The 17,329-nt window shown below is 47.3% G+C and overlaps 2 protein-coding genes across 4 annotated transcripts in view; one reads left to right on the top strand and one right to left on the bottom strand.

Annotated features, from left to right (window-relative positions):
- Nucleotides 1–17,329, top strand: part of dlgap2a (discs, large (Drosophila) homolog-associated protein 2a) — a 1,100,531-nt gene that overhangs the window by 552,600 nt on the left and 530,602 nt on the right. The window lies entirely within an intron of this gene.
- Nucleotides 1–17,329, bottom strand: part of LOC140410490 (uncharacterized) — a 105,633-nt gene that overhangs the window by 50,452 nt on the left and 37,852 nt on the right. The gene's annotated exons all lie outside the window — the stretch shown is intronic.

The raw sequence follows: 17,329 nt of genomic DNA, 5'->3' as shown, positions 1-17,329 counted from the left end.
GATCCTTCCTGCCAAATACTTCTCATGTCCCCTCCTTGCTCGTCTTAGCTCTCTCTTTAGATCCTTCCTCGCTACCTTGTAACTATCCATCGCCCCAACCGAAACTTCACACTTCATCTTCACATAGGCCTTCTTCTTCCTCTTAACAAGAGATTCCACTTCCTTGGTAAACCACGGTTCCCTCGCTCGACGCCTTCCTCCCTGTCTGACCGGTACATACTTATCAAGAACACGCAGTAGCTGATCCTTGAACAAGCCCCACTTATCCAGTGTGCCCAACACTTGCAGCCTACTTCTCCACCTTATCCCCCCCAAGTCACGTCTAATGGCATCATAATTGCCCTTCCCCCAGCTATAACTCTTGCCCTGCGGTGTATACTTATCCCTTTCCATCATTAACGTAAACGTCACCGAATTGTGGTCACTGTCCCCAAAGTGCTCTCCTACCTCCAAATCCAACACCTGGCCTGGTTCATTACCCAAAACCAAATCCAACGTGGCCTCGCCTCTTGTTGGCCTGTCAACATATTGTTTCAGGAAACCCTCCTGCACACACTGTACAAAAAACGACCCATCTATTGTACTCGAACTATATATTTTCCAGTCAATATTTGGAAAGTTAAAGTCTCCCATAATAACTACCCTGTTACTTTTGCTCATATCCAGAATCATCTTTGCCATCTTTTCCTCTACATCCCTAGAACTATTAGGAGGCCTATAAAAAACTCCCAACAGGGTGACCTCTCCTTTCCTGTTTCTAACTTCAGCCAATACTACCTCGGAAGAAGAGTCCCCATCTAGCATCCTCTCCGCCACCGTAATACTGCTCTTGACTAGCAGCGCCACACCTCCCCCTCTTTTGCCTCCTTCTCTGAGCTTACTAAAACACCTAAACCCCGGAACCTGCAACATCCATTCCTGTCCCTGCTCTATCCATGTCTCCGAAATGGCCACAACATCGAAGTCCCAGGTACCAACCCACGCTGCCAGTTCCCCTACCTTGTTTCGTATACTCCTGGCATTGAAGTAGACACACTTCAAACCACCTACCTGAACGCTGGCCCCCTCCTGCGACGTCAAATCTGTGCTCCTGACCTCTATACTCTCATTCTCCCTTACCCTAAAACTACAATCCAGGTTCCCATGCCCCTGCTGTATTAGTTTAAACCTCCCCAAAGAGCACTAACAAATCTCCCCCCCAGGATATTTGTGCCCCTCAGGTTCAGATGTAGACCATCCTGTCTGTAGAGGTCCCACCTTCCCCAGAAAGAGCCCCAGTTATCCAAAAATCTGAAACCCTCCCGCCTGCACCATCCCTGTAGCCACGTGTTTAAATGCTCTCTCTCCCTATTCCTCATCTCACTATCACGTGGCACGGGCAACAACCCAGAGATAACAACTCTGTTTGTTCTAGTTCTGAGCTTCCATCCTAGCTCCCTGAAAGCCTGCCTGACATCCTTGTCCCCTTTCCTACCTATGTCGTTGGTGCCAATGTGGACCACGACTTGGGGCTGCTCCCCCTCCCCCTAAGGACCCGGAAAACACGATCCGAGACATCACGTACCCTTGCACCTGGGAGGCAACATACCAAACGTGAGTCTCTCACGCTCCCACAAAATCTCCTATCTGTGCCCCTGACTATAGAGTCCCCAATTACTAATGCTCTGCTCCTCTCCCCCCTTCCCTTCTGAGCAACAGGGACAGACTCCGTGCCAGAGGCCCGTACCCCATGGCTTACCCCTGGTAAGTCGTCCCCCCCACAAGTATCCAAAGCGGTATACTTGTTTCTCAGGGGAACGACCGCAGGGGATCCCTGCACTGACTGTTTTTTCCCAGTCCCTCTTACAGTTACCCACCTATCTCCAATCTTTGGTGTAACTAATTCCCTGAAGCTGCTATCTATGACCCCTTCTGCCTCCCGAATGATCCGAAGTTCTTCCAACTCCAGCTCCAGTTCCCTAACTCGGTCTTGGAGGAGCTGGAGATGGCAGCACTTCCTGCAGGTAAAATCAGCAGGGACACTAACTGCATCCCTCACCTCAAACATCCTGCAGGAGGAACATTGCACTCCCTTCCCTGCCATTCCTCTAACTTTCTACCAAGATCTGGCTAACAACTAAATTAAATTTTTATAAAAAATAATAATAATATAATAAAAATATGGTACTTACCTCAGACCAATGGGTTTTATTATTAGGTTAGAGGAGGAGGGCGGGTGGGAGACACTACACGTGTAGTGTCTCGGGTTTCCTCTCCACCAGAATTTATTGGTGAGGGTCTTCCCAGACGTCCGCGGATCGACTTCCTGATCCCGCCTAAAAAACTAATTTTAAAAAAAAAAGAAAAATTCTCAGCTCCTGCTGAAATTGACTAACCAGCTGCTCTCACGCCGCCGAAATCGACTGGCCTGCCCCTGCAAAGAGAAGTGCTTTTAAAGGTTGACTTACCTCCCAGCAACCTCCTTCCGCAATGCTCCCGCTGAAACTGACTAACCAGCTGCTCTCACGCCGCCGAAATCGACTGGCCTGCCCCTGCAAAGAGAAGTGCTTTTAAAGGTTGACTTACCTCCCAGCAACCTCCTTCCGCAATGCTCCCGCTGAAATTGACTAACCAGCTGCTCTCACGCCGCCGAAATCGACTGGCCTGCCCCTGCAAAGAGAAGTGCTTTTAAAGGTTGACTTACCTCCCAGCAACCTCCTTCCGCAATGCTCCCGCTGAAATTGACTAACCAGCTGCTCTCACGCCGCCGAAATCGACTGGCCTGCCCCTGCAAAGAGAAGTGCTTTTAAAGGTTGACTTACCTCCCAGCAACCTCCTTCCGCAATGCTCCCGCTGAAATTGACTAACCAGCTGCTCTCACGCCGCCGAAATCGACTGGCCTGCCCCTGCAAAGAGAAGTGCTTTTAAAGGTTGACTTACCTCCCAGCAACCTCCTTCCGCAATGCTCCCGCTGAAATTGACTAACCAGCTGCTCTCACGCCGCTGAAATCGACTGGCCTGCCCCTGCAAAGAGAAGTGCTTTTAAAGGTTGACTTACCTCCCAGCAACCTCCTTCCGCAATGCTCCCGCTGAAACTGACTAACCAGCTGCTCTCACGCCACCGAAATCGACTTTTTGGCGCCGGTCGGCGGACATCACGCCGATACTGGAGAATTTTGCCCCTGATCCTGTCAGACCCATGCAGAAACTCTGTATTTATTTCTTGAGAACACGCTTCTCAGCTTGTTTCAGCTCCCCCTTGATCTCAGACAAGTCTGCACTGTTTTAAAGACTATTAATCTCTTTTAACTGAACTGAGAGGAAAACTGCTTCACTTCTGGACACAGCTTCATTCAGCTCAGAACTGAACTGTTTTCTCAAAATGTCTGGTGCCTTAGCGCCACCCAGCAAGGACATCACCATACTAAGCTAAAATCTAATTAACTCCGTGGGGAAGCGCCTTAATCTAAACAAAATTCCATTAGCCCGAGCTTTTTATGATGCTTTAATTGGACCCTTGGCTCCCAACCTTTCAAATTGAGATTTATTTTTAAAACATGACTGCAGCAGTCACACATGCACACTAACCCAGGCTTTTAACCCTTACTGCACTCAGTACCTATAATACATCTGAAATTCCGACATTCATCACAGTGGCTGGTATCAGTTGTTAGGCAGTCTCATTTCCTTAACAACATTAGGCCTTTGAGGCCCTTGAAAAACATACAATGCCTATTACAGCCAACCCCTGGCCATAATCAATGAGCTTTGAGCTTTTCCATGTTTAACTGTATCTGACCTGCATTCTATTCACAATTATTTTGATAGGCTTTAGACCATTGTTTTTTTTCTTTACTTGCGCATTGTCATTTGGGCTGTAAGCTGCCTTGATTGGACTTTTCTTAGATGTTTAACCTGAGATCATAATAACTGCACTGGTCATTGATCGATTGGAAACCTTAAACTTTAACTTCAGACTGGCTGACATGTCTCTTTGCCAGAGCTTCAGGCCTTGCCTACTTGAAACTACTGTTCGTGAAAAAGAAGCACATAGGCAAATGTGTGTAAATGTTCACTGGTTGCAGTCGATCCTGCAGTTCTATAAAATGTCAACAATATGCAAATAGCTGATGAATCATAAGATCCGAAAAAAACACGAGCACTTCCGGTGACTGGGATATGCTGAGTAGTCGCACATCAGGTGGCTCTCCTCCTATGAACCCGAAAATAGGCTCTTTTACCCAAAATAGCCTGCGGAAACAGGGAAGAAAGTATATCATCACCCTAACTAATAATAATACAAAAATGATGCCGAACAACAGCAACTCCAGAGGCCTTCAGGAGACGGGAAGCAGGAATAAACAGCAGAAACGAGTCAGCAGCCGCACAAGGTGGCGAAGCGCTGGCCACACCAGAGCGAGGAGGACTGGCAAACTGCGCAGGTCCCCCTCACAGGGAAGTGATAAAGACCAATATCCAGGCTGCGGTCAGGGTGGCGGTTGCGGAGGTTCTGGCAAGCATGCAGATGGCCTTGACAAGGCAGAGAGGAGACTGGAGGCCCAGAGGAACACCATCAAATAACTAAAAAATAGGAGCAGGTGTAGGCCATTTGGTTATCAAGTCTGCTCCTGAATTCAGTAAAATCATGGCTGATCTGATTCTGGCTTAAACACCACTTTCTTGCCTGTCCACCATAACCCTCAGTTCCTTTGTCAATCAATTATCTGTCTTACTCAGCCTTGAATTTAAGGCCCATATCTGTAAAAGAGAATTCCAAAGACTAAGGGCCCTTTAGAAGAAGAAATTCTTCCTTATCTCTGTCTTAAATATGAGACCCTTATCTTAAAACTCTTTTCTCATTTCTAGATTCGCCCATGCATGGAAAAATTTACCTTCCCACAACCCCTCCCTGCCACCCCCCCCCCCCCCCCCTTAGAATCATATGTTCAATTAGATCCGCTCTCATTCTTCTAAACTCTTCTGAAAATAGGCCCAACTTGCTCAACCTTTAACTATTCTTAAGACAACCTCTTCATCCCAGGAATAAAGTGAATTTTCTCTGACCTGCTTCCAATGCCCTGTAAAGTTGGAGAAAGACTTCCCAATGTTTATACTGCATCCTAATTACTTGCTGTATTTGCATGCTAACCTTTTGTGATTCATGTGCAAGGACACCCAGGCTGCAGCACCTGCAGTCCATCTCCATTTAAGTTAACATTCTGCTTTTCTATTCTTCTGCCAAAGTGGTTAACCCTACACTTTCCCACATTCTACTCCATCTGACAAATTTGTGCCCACTGACTTAGGCTATCTATATCCCTATGCAGTAGGCAGAGCAGTTGGTGTTGAAATTTTGGACATTAAGGCAGAAGTTCTCAAAATTTCATTTTGTTGCCACTTGCATTTGTAATCCTGGACTTCACTCTGACCTACTGACACATCCCAATTTCTTAACCAACAGTCCATTGCTTCCTGTGCCCCTTAAACAGGCCACAACATGGACTGACACCATGTAGCTCCCAGCAGCTAGAGTGAAACATGAAAACTGAAGCATTAATCACCTAATATTAGATTATTAACATTGCTATCAAATTGTGACTCATAAAAATATTGCTGTCTGGTACCATGTTTGAGACTGAGAATGAAAGAAAAAGCAACAAAGCCATACCACAAGGGCCTTTGCAGAAACTGAAGATTTTCTCCAATTGAAAGATAAACGAACAACCTGGGCCGGCAGTTAGGGGGAATGGGGTAGTCCTGTAATCAGGCTACTGTTGTAATCCTCTCACTTTATCATCATGAATAATTGTTTCCAAGCCAGATGGGGACAACAGTAGCTGAGTACAAATAAGAATGAGGTGGCCTATTTCAACACACCATGAGTCTCGATAGAATCGCTTCTGTGGTATGAAATATTTCACTGTGTGTATCACATGTGGCAACGAAGAGGCCAATATGAGATTATAAATGAGATTAGAGATGAGATGTCACAGTAAATGTCTGTAAGAATCTGAAACCAAAACATTATTTAGAACAATGTTTTTTGATCTATAACAAACCTTTTCCTGTGTTATGAGAAACAGAATTTTGGTCTGTGGGGAATTAAGGGATATGGGGAGCAGGCAGGAAAGTGGAGTTGATGCTGAACATGTTAGCCAGGGTCATATTGAATGGTGGAGCTACAAACAGACACACACACACGTGTACACACACAAACATGGAGACACACACGTGTACACTCACATACACACCATCTGTGTAGAAGGAAAATTGTATCGTTCAGCAGATCTTCAAAAAGAATGGACATTGGGTCAAGTTGTACTACCCGATCTCCCGTGATGAAAATTGTTTGAATGTTTTTGTGTCCTATCAATGAGGTGAGTATTACTATGTTGGATTATCAGCACTAAAGATCCAGAGATTGGTGTTTTGCAGACGCAATGATAACCATTGCAGCTATTTACTTCAGATTTGTTTCTTCTTCCTTTCTGTGCCTTTGTTATTTTTGTCATGTAATTACTTTCACTGTAACAGCGTCAATAGCTATAAGTGAGTCAGAGTACATAAATAACTAAGAGTGAGAGGAAGATTAACTGCTTAAGGATGGAACTGCACAGAATTGAGCTGGAAGTTAAATATTGGGAAATAAATACTGGAAAAATGTCACTGGATTCAAAATTTATTTTCACAAAATCAGAGAATCATGTGCAAGAACAATGAAGAACCATGAAATGGATTTCCGAAATGCAGGTATGTGTTGGAAATTAATTTGTGAGAGATGGAGAGTGATAAGAAAAGGGCCAGAGACTTAAAGGGAAATAATATTTTGTGACGTTTAGGTCGACAAAAACTGAGTAGCAACAAGCAATGCCATTTTATGGATTGTTGCAAATGCCCCCAACCAATCCTTTTGTTGGATGGGGCTGGTTTAGCGCAGTGGCCTAAACAGCTGGCTTGCAATGCAGATCAATGCCAGCAGCGCGAGTTCAATTCCTGTACCGACCTCCCCGAACAGGCGCCGGAATGTGGCGACTAGGGGCTTTACACAGTAACTTCATTGAAGCCTACTTGTGACAATAAGCTATTATTATTATTATTATTGTTTTCCGTCAATTGAAATAAAATGAAAGCTGACGCTTTGTAATATATCAGTCCAGCAGCTGATGCAGGCTAACGTTACGAGAACAAGGAATGAGAAAAATCCATTCAGCCAATAAAGCCCATTGCTTCAGAAATCATGCACTTCCAGGGCAGCACGGTGACGCAGTGGTTAGCATTGCTGCCTCATGGTGACGAGGTCCCAGGTTCGATCCCGGCCCTGGGTCACTGTCCGTGTGATGTTTGCACATTCTCCCCGTGTTTGCGTGGGTTTCGCCCCCACAATCCAATGATTTGCAGGCTAGGTGGATTGGCCACGCTAAATTGCCCCTTAATTGGAAAAAATGAATTGGGTACTGTAAATTTATGTTTTAAAAAAAGAAATCATGCACCTCCTGTGCTGTCCTATGTTCTAGTCAAAGTTAATATTTCATGGGAAAGTTTTACAAAATTCCTCCTGACATCCCAAAAGAAATTGGAACAAACTTCCAGAAAACCTTATATGGAGCATTTGTGATTGGTTGCCTTCCTTGCATCTTCACCTCCAAGACCCAGGTTACTCAGTAACCATTGTGTTCCCTGAAAAAAATTGAAATTTGAATGGTTTATCTTGATCCAAAGCTAGAGATTTATCCAGCTCTTCTTTTTCTTTAAAGGGGAATTAACTGGCACCGTATCTGTTTGTTGGAAGTCAGATTTGTGATGCTGTCCATTATTCTGCAAGGTGGGCACAGTGCTCTTCAGGTTTAGAATCTGCAAATAGTACAGGTCCATCATGCCTATGTCAGTCATTTAGTAGAGCTATCCAATTAGCAAACAACAAGACAGGGGAAAACACAGTAAGTGGTAGGATACGGAAAAGTGAAGAGGAGCAGAAGGACCTTAGAGTGCATGTTCACAGATCCCTGTAGCAGGGCAGGTAGCTAAGTTGATTAAGAAGGCAATGGCAAATGACCACTGACAAAAACTACCAAGGAAATCATCTCAGGATGAAGCATCAGAAAGGAGTGGCCTTTGGGCAGAGCAGGACAGGATGCTTCATTTTGTTAGCCGAGGCATAGACTATAGAAACAAGGAGGTTATGCTACAAACACATGAAACACTAGTTAGCTTACAACTAGGGTGCTTGGTACAGTTCTGGTCATAGCATTGCAGGACGGCTGTGATTCCTTGGAAGAGGGTTCAGAGGCGAATTGGAAAGTTTTAGCTACGAAGTAAGACTGGATAGGATTGGTTGTTTCCTTTGGATCAGTGGAGGCTGGGGGATATATTACGGCCATATAATTGGCCATAAAATTATATGCGGCCAAGATACAGTGCAGAGGAAGGACCTATTTCTGTTTGCGGAGAGGACAGTAACCATAGATTCCATAGATCTGAAATGATTGGTAGAAGGATTGGAAGCATGTTGAGGAGAAGTGTTATTTTATCCAAAGGATGGTGAGAATCTGGAACTCACTGCCTGAAGAGGTAGTAGAACAAAAAACCTCACTGCGTTTAAAAGGAGAGGCATCCAGAATGCCTGCAGCGGGATTCTCCTTTCTGGGGGACTAAGTCCCCACGCCGGCTGGAGAACCGGCGCCAACCACACCGGCATCAACAGCCCCCGAAAGTGCGGAATTCTCCGCACTTTGGGGGGCTAAATGGACGGCGGAGGGGTTGGTGCCACTCCAACCAGCGGCGAAAGGACTACGTGAGTTCACACATGCGGCGAAGGGCCGGCGTGATCTCGCGCATGCACGGAACTGCCAACGTGGTCCCGTGCATGCGCAGACCAGCCACTGTATTTTGGCGCATGTTCGGAGATTTTCTTCTCCACGCCGGCCATGGCCGAGCCCTGTCGGGGCTGGCGCGGAAGGAAGTGCCCCCACGGCACAGGCCCACTCGCAGATCGGTGAGCCCTGATCACGGGCCAGGCCACCATGGGGCCCCGCCCGGGGTCGGATCCTCCCGCTCTCCCTCCCCCCCTCCCGAGGACCGCCCCCACCAACTTACCTGCCAGGTCCCGCCGTGTGGGACCATGCATAACCCACGCTGATAGGACTGGCCAAAAACGGACGGCCACTCGGCCCATCGGGGCACGGAGAATTGCCGGGGGGGGGGGCGTTGCCAACTGCCCCTGCCCGGCGTGGCATGAATCCCGCCCCCGCCCGAAAAACGGCGCCGGTGAATACAGCAGCTGGCGTCAGGGCGGGTTTCGCGCCGCCCCCAGGGCATTCTCCGACCCGGCAGGGGGTCGGAGAATAACAAGGCTATGGACCAAGAATTGAAAAGTGGGATCAGACTGGATGTTTTTATTTTAGTTGGCATAGGCATGGTGGGTCTTCCTTCTGTTCTATAAATTTCTAGGAATTATTATAAATAGAGGTATAAACTACAAAAAAACAGAAAGTCACATTAAAACTATAGAAATTACAAGTTTAACCCCAATTAATTTTGTCCATTTCTGGGCATCAAATTCCAGGCAGGGTGTGAACGTTTTGGGGAGTAGAGTTTAGATTTAACAAAAGGGTTCTAGTGTGAGTGGTCACAGGGGGTAGGCTGGAGATGCTGGGGTTGCTCTCCTTACAGCAGAGAAGGCGAAGAGGCGATAAAAACAGAAAATACTGGAAATATTCAGCAGGTCATGCACCACCTGTGAAGCATCTGTTCCCCTCTCTATGCTGCCTGACCTGCTGTGTATTTGCATAATTTTCTGATTTTTTTTCTTATTTCAGATTTCCAGCATCCTCCGCTTTTGATTAAGGCTGAGAGGAGATTTGATGGAGATTTTTAAAGTCATGAAGGGATTTGGTGGGACAAATGAAGAGAATCCTTGTTTCCAATATTTGAAGGGTTGATAATGAGCGGGCACCGATCTAGTGCAAAAGAACAAGAGATGAGATGTGAAAACCACTTTTATGCAACAAGCATAAACGAGTTTGCACTGAGTGCTGAATTTGGTGCATTTGAGTGCGATAGTGAGAGTTTGGTGACCGAGGGAGTATAAGGCTTCATTTTTATCTCAAGTTTAGTCTTTCTTTTATTTAGTTAATTAACTTAAAAGTTGCTGTTTGGTTTAGAAGAAGGTGAATTTTCACTGAGCTTTAAACCGGCTTCTACTTGTAGGCACTGGCAGCTGGAGCTTGTTAATTAGTTAATTGGATTAGGCCAGGTTTTCAGAGGCTAGATTCACAGTATAAAAGTGATCCCCTACAGTGCAGACTTTGTTTGCACTGAGTGCTGAATTTGGTGCATTTGAGTGCGATAGTGAGAGTTTGGTGACCGAGGGAGTGCTGAATTTGGTGCATTTGAGTGCGATAGTGAGAGTTTGGTGACCGAGGGAGTGCTGAATTTGGTGCATTTGAGTGCGATAGTGAGAGTTTGGTGACCGAGGGAGTGCTGAATTTGGTGCATTTGAGTGCGATAGTGAGAGTTTGGTGACCGAGGGAGTTAGGTGAGGAGGGAGTAAGGTGCTCCTTTCATTTTGTTTCCGACATTTCCGCAAAGAGTGCGAAGAGAGCCAGGAGTTTACAGGAAGTGTAGCTGACTGGGAGCAGAGTCAGAGGGCGGAGATCTAGTTAGTCCACACAGCAGCTATATTCTGTAAGGTAAGAGGGGATGGAGGCTAGGCCAGTTACATGCTCCTCCTGTAGGATGTGGGTGGTGAGGGATACCACCGGTGTCCCCACTGACTATACCTGCGGGAAGTGCACCCAACTTCAGCTCCTCAAAGACCGTGTTAGGGAACTGGAGCTGAAGCTGGATGAACTTCGGATCATCCGGGAGGCAGAGGGGGTGATTGAGAAGAGTTACAGAGAGGTAACCACATCCAAGGTACAGGACAAGAATAGCTAGGTTACAGTCAGGGGGAAAAAAACAAACAGGCAGAAAGTGCAGGGATCCCTCGTGGCTGTTCCCCTTCAAAACAAGTATACCGTTTTGGATGCTGTTGGGGGGATGACCTAGCGGGGGAAGGCCCTAGCGGCCAGGTCTCTGGCACTGAGTCTGGCTCTGGGGCTCAGAAGGGAAGGGGAAGAATAGAAAAGCAATAGTTGTAGCAGATTCAATGGTTAGGGGAATAGATAGGAGATTCTGTGGTCGCGAGCGAGACTCCTGGAAGGTATGTTGCCTCCCGGGTGCCAGGGCCAGGGATGTCTCGGATCGTGTCTTCAGGATCCTTAAGGGGGAGGGGGAGCAGCCAGAAGTCGTGGTGCACATTGGTACCAACGACATAGGTAGGAAAAGGGTTGTGGAGGTAATAAACAAGTTTAGGGAGTTAGGCTGGAAGTTAAAAGCCAGGACAGACAGAGTTGTCATCTCTGGTTTGTTGCCGGTGCCACGTGATAGCGAGGCTAGGAATAGGGAGAGAGTGCAGTTGAACACGTGGCTGCAGGAATGGTGTAGGAGGGAGGGCTTCAGGTATTTGGATAATTGGAGCGCATTCTGGGGAAGGTGGGACCTGTACAAGCAGGACGGGTTGCATCTGAACCAGAGGGGCACCAATATCCTGGGAGGGAGGTTTTCTAGTACTCTTCGGGAGGGTTTAAACTAATTTGGCAGGGGAATGGGAACCGGATTTGTAGTCCAGCAACTAAGGTAGCCGATATTCAGGATGCCAAAGCATGTAATGAGGCAGTGGGGAAGGGAACACTGACAAAGGAGAGTACTTGCAGGCACGGAAAGGGGTTGAAGTGTGTATACTTCAACGCAAGAAGCATCAGGAATAAGGTGGGTGAACTTAGGGCATGGATCGGTACTTGGGACTACGATGTGGTGGCCATCACGGAAACTTGGATAGAAGAGGGGCAGAAATGGTTGTTGGAGGTCCCTGGTTATAGATGTTTCAATAAGATTAGGGAGGGTGGTAAAAGAGGTGGGGGGGGGGGGGGTGGCATTATTAATTAGAGATAGTATAACAGCTGCAGAAAGGCAGTTCGAGGAGTATCAGCCTACTGAGGTAGCATGGGTTGAAGTCAGAAATAGGAAAGGAGCAGTCACCTTGTTAGGAGTTTTCTATAGGCCCCCCAATAGTAGCAGAGATGTGGAGGAACAGATTGGGAAACAGATTTTGGAAAGGTGCAGAAGTCATAGGGTAGTAGTCATGGGCGACTTTAACTTCCCAAATATTGAGTGGAAACTCTTTAGATCAAATAGTTTGGATGGGGTGGTGTTTGTGCAGTGTGTCCAGGAAGCTTTTCCAACGCAGTATGTAGATTGTCCGACCAGAGGAGGGGCAATATTGGATTTAGTACCAGGTAATGAGCCAGGGCAAGTGATAGATTTGTTAGTGGGGGAGCATTTTGGAGATAGTGACCACAATTCTGTGACTTTCACTTTAGTAATGGAGAGGGATAGGTACGTGCAACAGGGCAAGGTTTACAATTGGGGGAAGGGTAAATACGATGTTGTCAGATAAGAATTGAAGTGCATAAGTTGGGAACATAGGCTGGCAGGGAAGGACACAAGTGAAATGTGGAACTTGTTCAAGGAACAGGTGCTATGTGTCCTTGATATGTATGTCCCTGTCAGGCAGGGAAGAGATGGTCGAGTGAGGGAACCATGGTTGACAAGAGAGGTTGAATGTCTTGTTAAGAGGAAAAAGGTGACTTATGTAAGGCTGAGGAAACGAGGTTCATACAGGGCATTGGAGGGATACAAGATAGCCAGGAGGGAACTGAAGAAAGGGATTAGGAGTTACCAGTGGCGTACCGCAGGGATCAGTTCTGGGTCCTCTGCTGTTTGTGATTTTCATTAATGACTTGGATGAGGGAGTTGAAGGGTGGGTCAGTAAATTTGCTGACGATACGAAGATTGGTGGAGTTGTGGATAGTAAGGAGGGCTGTTGTCGGCTGCAAAGAGACATAGATAGGATGCAGAGCTGGGCTGAGAAGTGGCAGATGGAGTTTAACCCTGAAAAGTGTGAGGTTGTCCATTTTGGAAGGACAAATATGAATGCGGAATACAGGGTTAACGGTAGAGTTCTTGGCAATGTGGAGGAGCAGAGAGATCTTGGGGTCTATGTTCATACATCTTTGAAAGTTGCCGCTCAAGTGGATAGAGCTGTGAAGAAGGCCTATGGTGTGCTCGCGTTCATGAACAGAGGGATTGAATTTAAGAGCCGTGAGGTGATGATGCAGCTGTACAAAACTTTGGTAAGGCCACATTTGGAGTACTGTGTACAGTTCTGGTCGCCTCATTTTAGGAAGGATGTGGAAGCTTTGGAAAAGGTGCAAAGAAGATTTACCAGGATGTTGCCTGGAATGGAGAGTAGGTCTTACGAGGAAAGATTGAGGGTGCTCGGCCTTTTCTCATTAGAACGGAGAAGGATGAGGGGCAACTTGATAGAGGTTTATAAGATGATCAGGGGAATAGATAGAGTAGACAGTCAGAGACTTTTTCCCCGGGTGGAACAAACCATTACAAGGGGACATAAATTTAAGGTGAAAGGTGGAAGATATAGGAGGGATATCAGAGGTAGGTTCTTTACCCAGAGAGTAGTGGGGGCATGGAATGCACTGCCTGTGGAAGTAGTTGAGTCGGAAACATTAGGGACCTTCAAGCAGCTATTGGATAGGTACATGGATTACGGTTAAATGATATAGTGTAGATTTATTTGTTCTCAAGGGCAGCACGGTAGCATTGTGGATAGCACAATTGCTTCACAGCTCCAGGGTCCCAGGTTCGATTCCGGCTTGGATCACTGTCTGTGCGGAGTCTGCACATCCTCCCCGTGTCTGCGTGGGTTTCCTCCGGGTGCTCCGGTTTCCTCGCACAATCCAAAGATGTTAGGTGAATTGGCCAATGATAAATTGCCCTTAATGTCCAAATTGCCCTTGGTGTTGGGTGGAGGTGTTGAGTTTGGGTGGGGTGCTCTTTCCGGGGGCCGGTGCAGACTCGGGGGGCCGAATGGCCTCCTTCTGCACTGTAAATTCAATGATAATCTATGATTAATCTAGGACAAAGGTTCGGCACAACATCGTGGGCCGAAGGGCCTGTTCTGTGCTGTATTTTCTATGTTCTATGAGCGGTTAGGATTTCAAATGCGCTTGCCTAATGTGGTAATCAACACGGGTTCAATAGTAGCCTTCAAAGTTGAATTGGAGAAATACTTGAAGGAGTAAAAAAAATTAGAGCGATAATGGGGAAAGAGCAGGGAGTGTGACTAACCAGATTGCTCTTCATAAAACTCAGTGCAAATTCAATAGGCCAACTGGTCTACCTCTGTAATGTACTGTTTAATGATTCCATGATCATCAGATAAGCAGATACCGAAGAATTGAGAACAAAAATGATGGCTGATTATTTGATCCCATTCCAATGAAGTGGGAGTTGTCACTCAACATAGAATCATAGAATTCCTACCGTGCAGAAGAGGCCAATCGGCCCATCAAGTCTGCACCAACCCTTCGAAAGTCTACCTTACCTAGGCTCAATCCCCCACAACCCCACCCAACCTTCGGACACTAAGGGGCAATATAGCATGGCCAATCCACCTAACCTGTACATCTTTGGACTGTAGGAGGAAACCGGAGCATCCGGAGGAAACGTATGCAGACACAGGGAGAATGCGCAAACTCCACAAACACACTGGTAATATGCTGATCTGATCGTGACTGATGTATGGTCGGGTCAGTAAAATGACTAGGATATGTACAGGATACACAATAGGCAGATTTATGGAGCGTGCTGGGCCAGGGCAGGATATTAGAGTAAGTGTAGTCTTTCAAGGTATAAGAGCACAAATGTGAAGGCTGCAATAAATTAATGAGAAATTAGAACAAATACAAGAACATGCAGATGCAAATAGATCAATCCAGTAAACCTTTTGAGCTCCTTGACAAAAATAATATGGGAATCTCAAACATGTATTGCAAATTGCACCTATTTCTGATATTGGTGAATTTCCCTGAATAGTAGGTGTTTGCCGATCCCCGTGAATCCAGTTTTTCTCAGCACTTATATTCTGAAAGTATCCCATCTGTTAATTACAGTTACAAGACCATTTTCAGTAGCTCAGTATTACATGTTTTATTGGTAAAGGTAACATCAGGGTATAATCATCTGGGTATGTACAGCCAGCACACTGAGGCATGGCATCAGAAGCAACAGCCAGAAAATCAGTCTGCAGTGCTTTTTCATTTGAATGCCTCAGTTGTGAATTATATGTAAATCTACTTTATGTTGAGTACTCCTTTTTATTTTCTTATTCTAATATATGCCTGGCTGAAGCAAGTTTTTCTGTCTGTCTCCCTTACATATAGTCCAATCATGTTAATGGAAAGTATTCTGCAATATACAAAGAGTGGGTGGAATTTAGTGCTTCCCCAGAGTGGGTTGGTGGTCAGGAAAAGGGTGATGGTTGTGCAGTAGGGTGGCAAAGCATGGAATGTAGAGCTCATCCGGACTCCCCCTGATTAAGTAGGGACAAAGTAGGTTGAGCATAGCCTCCCCACCCCTAGGTGACGTGAAGCTCTTAAGGGCCTCCAAAGGGCCTCATCCACTGCCACTGGTATTCTACCAGCTCCGGAGAAGACCCAAACCACGTGGGAAGCTACCAGGTATATCCTGGTGACCTGCCTGCGTGCTCAGGGGAACCTTCCTGATTGGTCACTCTGTGTCTCAGTTAAGACCCTTAGTGGCAAGAGCCAGCCCAGCTGAAAGACTCCGTAAGACCATAAGAAACAGGAGTGGGCCATTCAGCCCTTCGAGCCTGCTCTGTCATTTAACAAGAACATGGTTGATCTAACACTCACTAGGTCCACTTCCTGCCTTCTCTCTATAACCCTTAATTCCCCAACTAATTAAAAACCTATTGCTCTCAGTCTTGAAAATGTTCAAGCACTTGACCTCACAGATTCTCCACTCTTTTAGGAGAATAAATTCTTCCTCATATTCATCTTAAATATGCACGACTTTATTCTGTGAGTATGACCTTTGGTCCTACACTCTCCCATGAGTGGAACATCCTCCCAACATTTACCCTGTCTCACCCCCTAAGAATCTTGGGCGTCATTCTCCGACCCCCCCGCCGGGTCGGAGAATGGCCGTTGGCCGCCGTGAATCCCGCCCCCGCCGAAGTCTCCGGTACCAGAGATTGGGCGGGGGCGGGAATCGAGCCGCGCCGGTTGGCGGGACCCCCCGCTCAATTCTCCGGCCCGGATGGACGTAAATTCCCGCCGGCGTAAATCAAAGCTGGTATTTACCGGCGGGACAAGGCAGCGTGGGTGGGCTCCGGGGTCCTGGGGGGGGGCGCGGGGCGATCTGACCCCGGGGATTGCCCCCACGGTGGCCTGGCCCGCGATCGGGGCCCACCGATCCACGGGTGGGCCTGCGCCGTGGGGGCACTCTTTCCCTTCCGCCTCTGCTACGGCCTCCACCATGGCGGAGGCGGAAGAGACTCTCCCCACTGCGCATGCGCGGGAAGCTGTCGGCGGCCGCTGACGCTCCCGCGCATTCGCCGTATTTCCGCGCCAACTGGCGGGGCACCAAACGCCATTTCCGCCAGCTGGCGGGGCAACAAACGCCATTTCCGCCAGCTGGCGGGGCGGAAATCCCTCCGGCGCCGGCCTAGCCCCTCAATGTTGGGGCTCAGCCCCCAAAGATGCGGAGCATTCCGCACCTTTGGGCCGGCGCGATGCCCGTCTGATTGGTGCCGTTTTTGGCGCCAGTCGGCGGACATCACGCCGTTGGGGGAGAATTTCACCCCATGTGTTTGAATCATATCACCTCTCATTCTTCTGAACTCTACAGAATTCTCACACTCCAGCTGAATATTAAATTCTATCATACTGTGATCACTACTTCCTAGGGGACCCTTAACCTTGAGATCATGTATTAAACACATTACACATTAACACATACTAATCTATACGACCAGTCTACTTTGGCCAATTCCACCTTCGTAACTTCCCTTCTTTAAGTTTAACTTAGTCCTGCCCTCCAGGCTGGCCCCTTTCCCCTTACCTGGCAGCCTACCTGACTGACTCCAGCGAACCTGTCACACCCACCTCTCCACTGGAGCCTCCATTAAAGCCTAAGCCTAGGGCCTGCTGCAGTCCCAGCAGTGACTACCATGCCCAGTGTCACTTGTTGAGAATGAAGAGCTGCCTGCCATCAGATTATCTGGCAGCTCTTGGAAGTGGGCCTCAAAGGCCTAAGAACGCCAAGGCAGACAGCAGACTGCCTGATGGCCGTTTAATTACATTAGAGCTCTTGGAATATGGTATTGGGAGCTTTCCGGCAGGTGAACAGAGCCAACGCCACTGTCGCT

The sequence above is a fragment of the Scyliorhinus torazame genome, chromosome 4 (genome assembly GCF_047496885.1).
Source record: "Scyliorhinus torazame isolate Kashiwa2021f chromosome 4, sScyTor2.1, whole genome shotgun sequence".
Classification (NCBI taxonomy): Eukaryota; Metazoa; Chordata; class Chondrichthyes; order Carcharhiniformes; family Scyliorhinidae; genus Scyliorhinus; species Scyliorhinus torazame.
The sequence above is the reverse complement of the archived record's forward strand: the minus strand, read 5'-3'. Positions and strand labels throughout refer to the sequence as shown.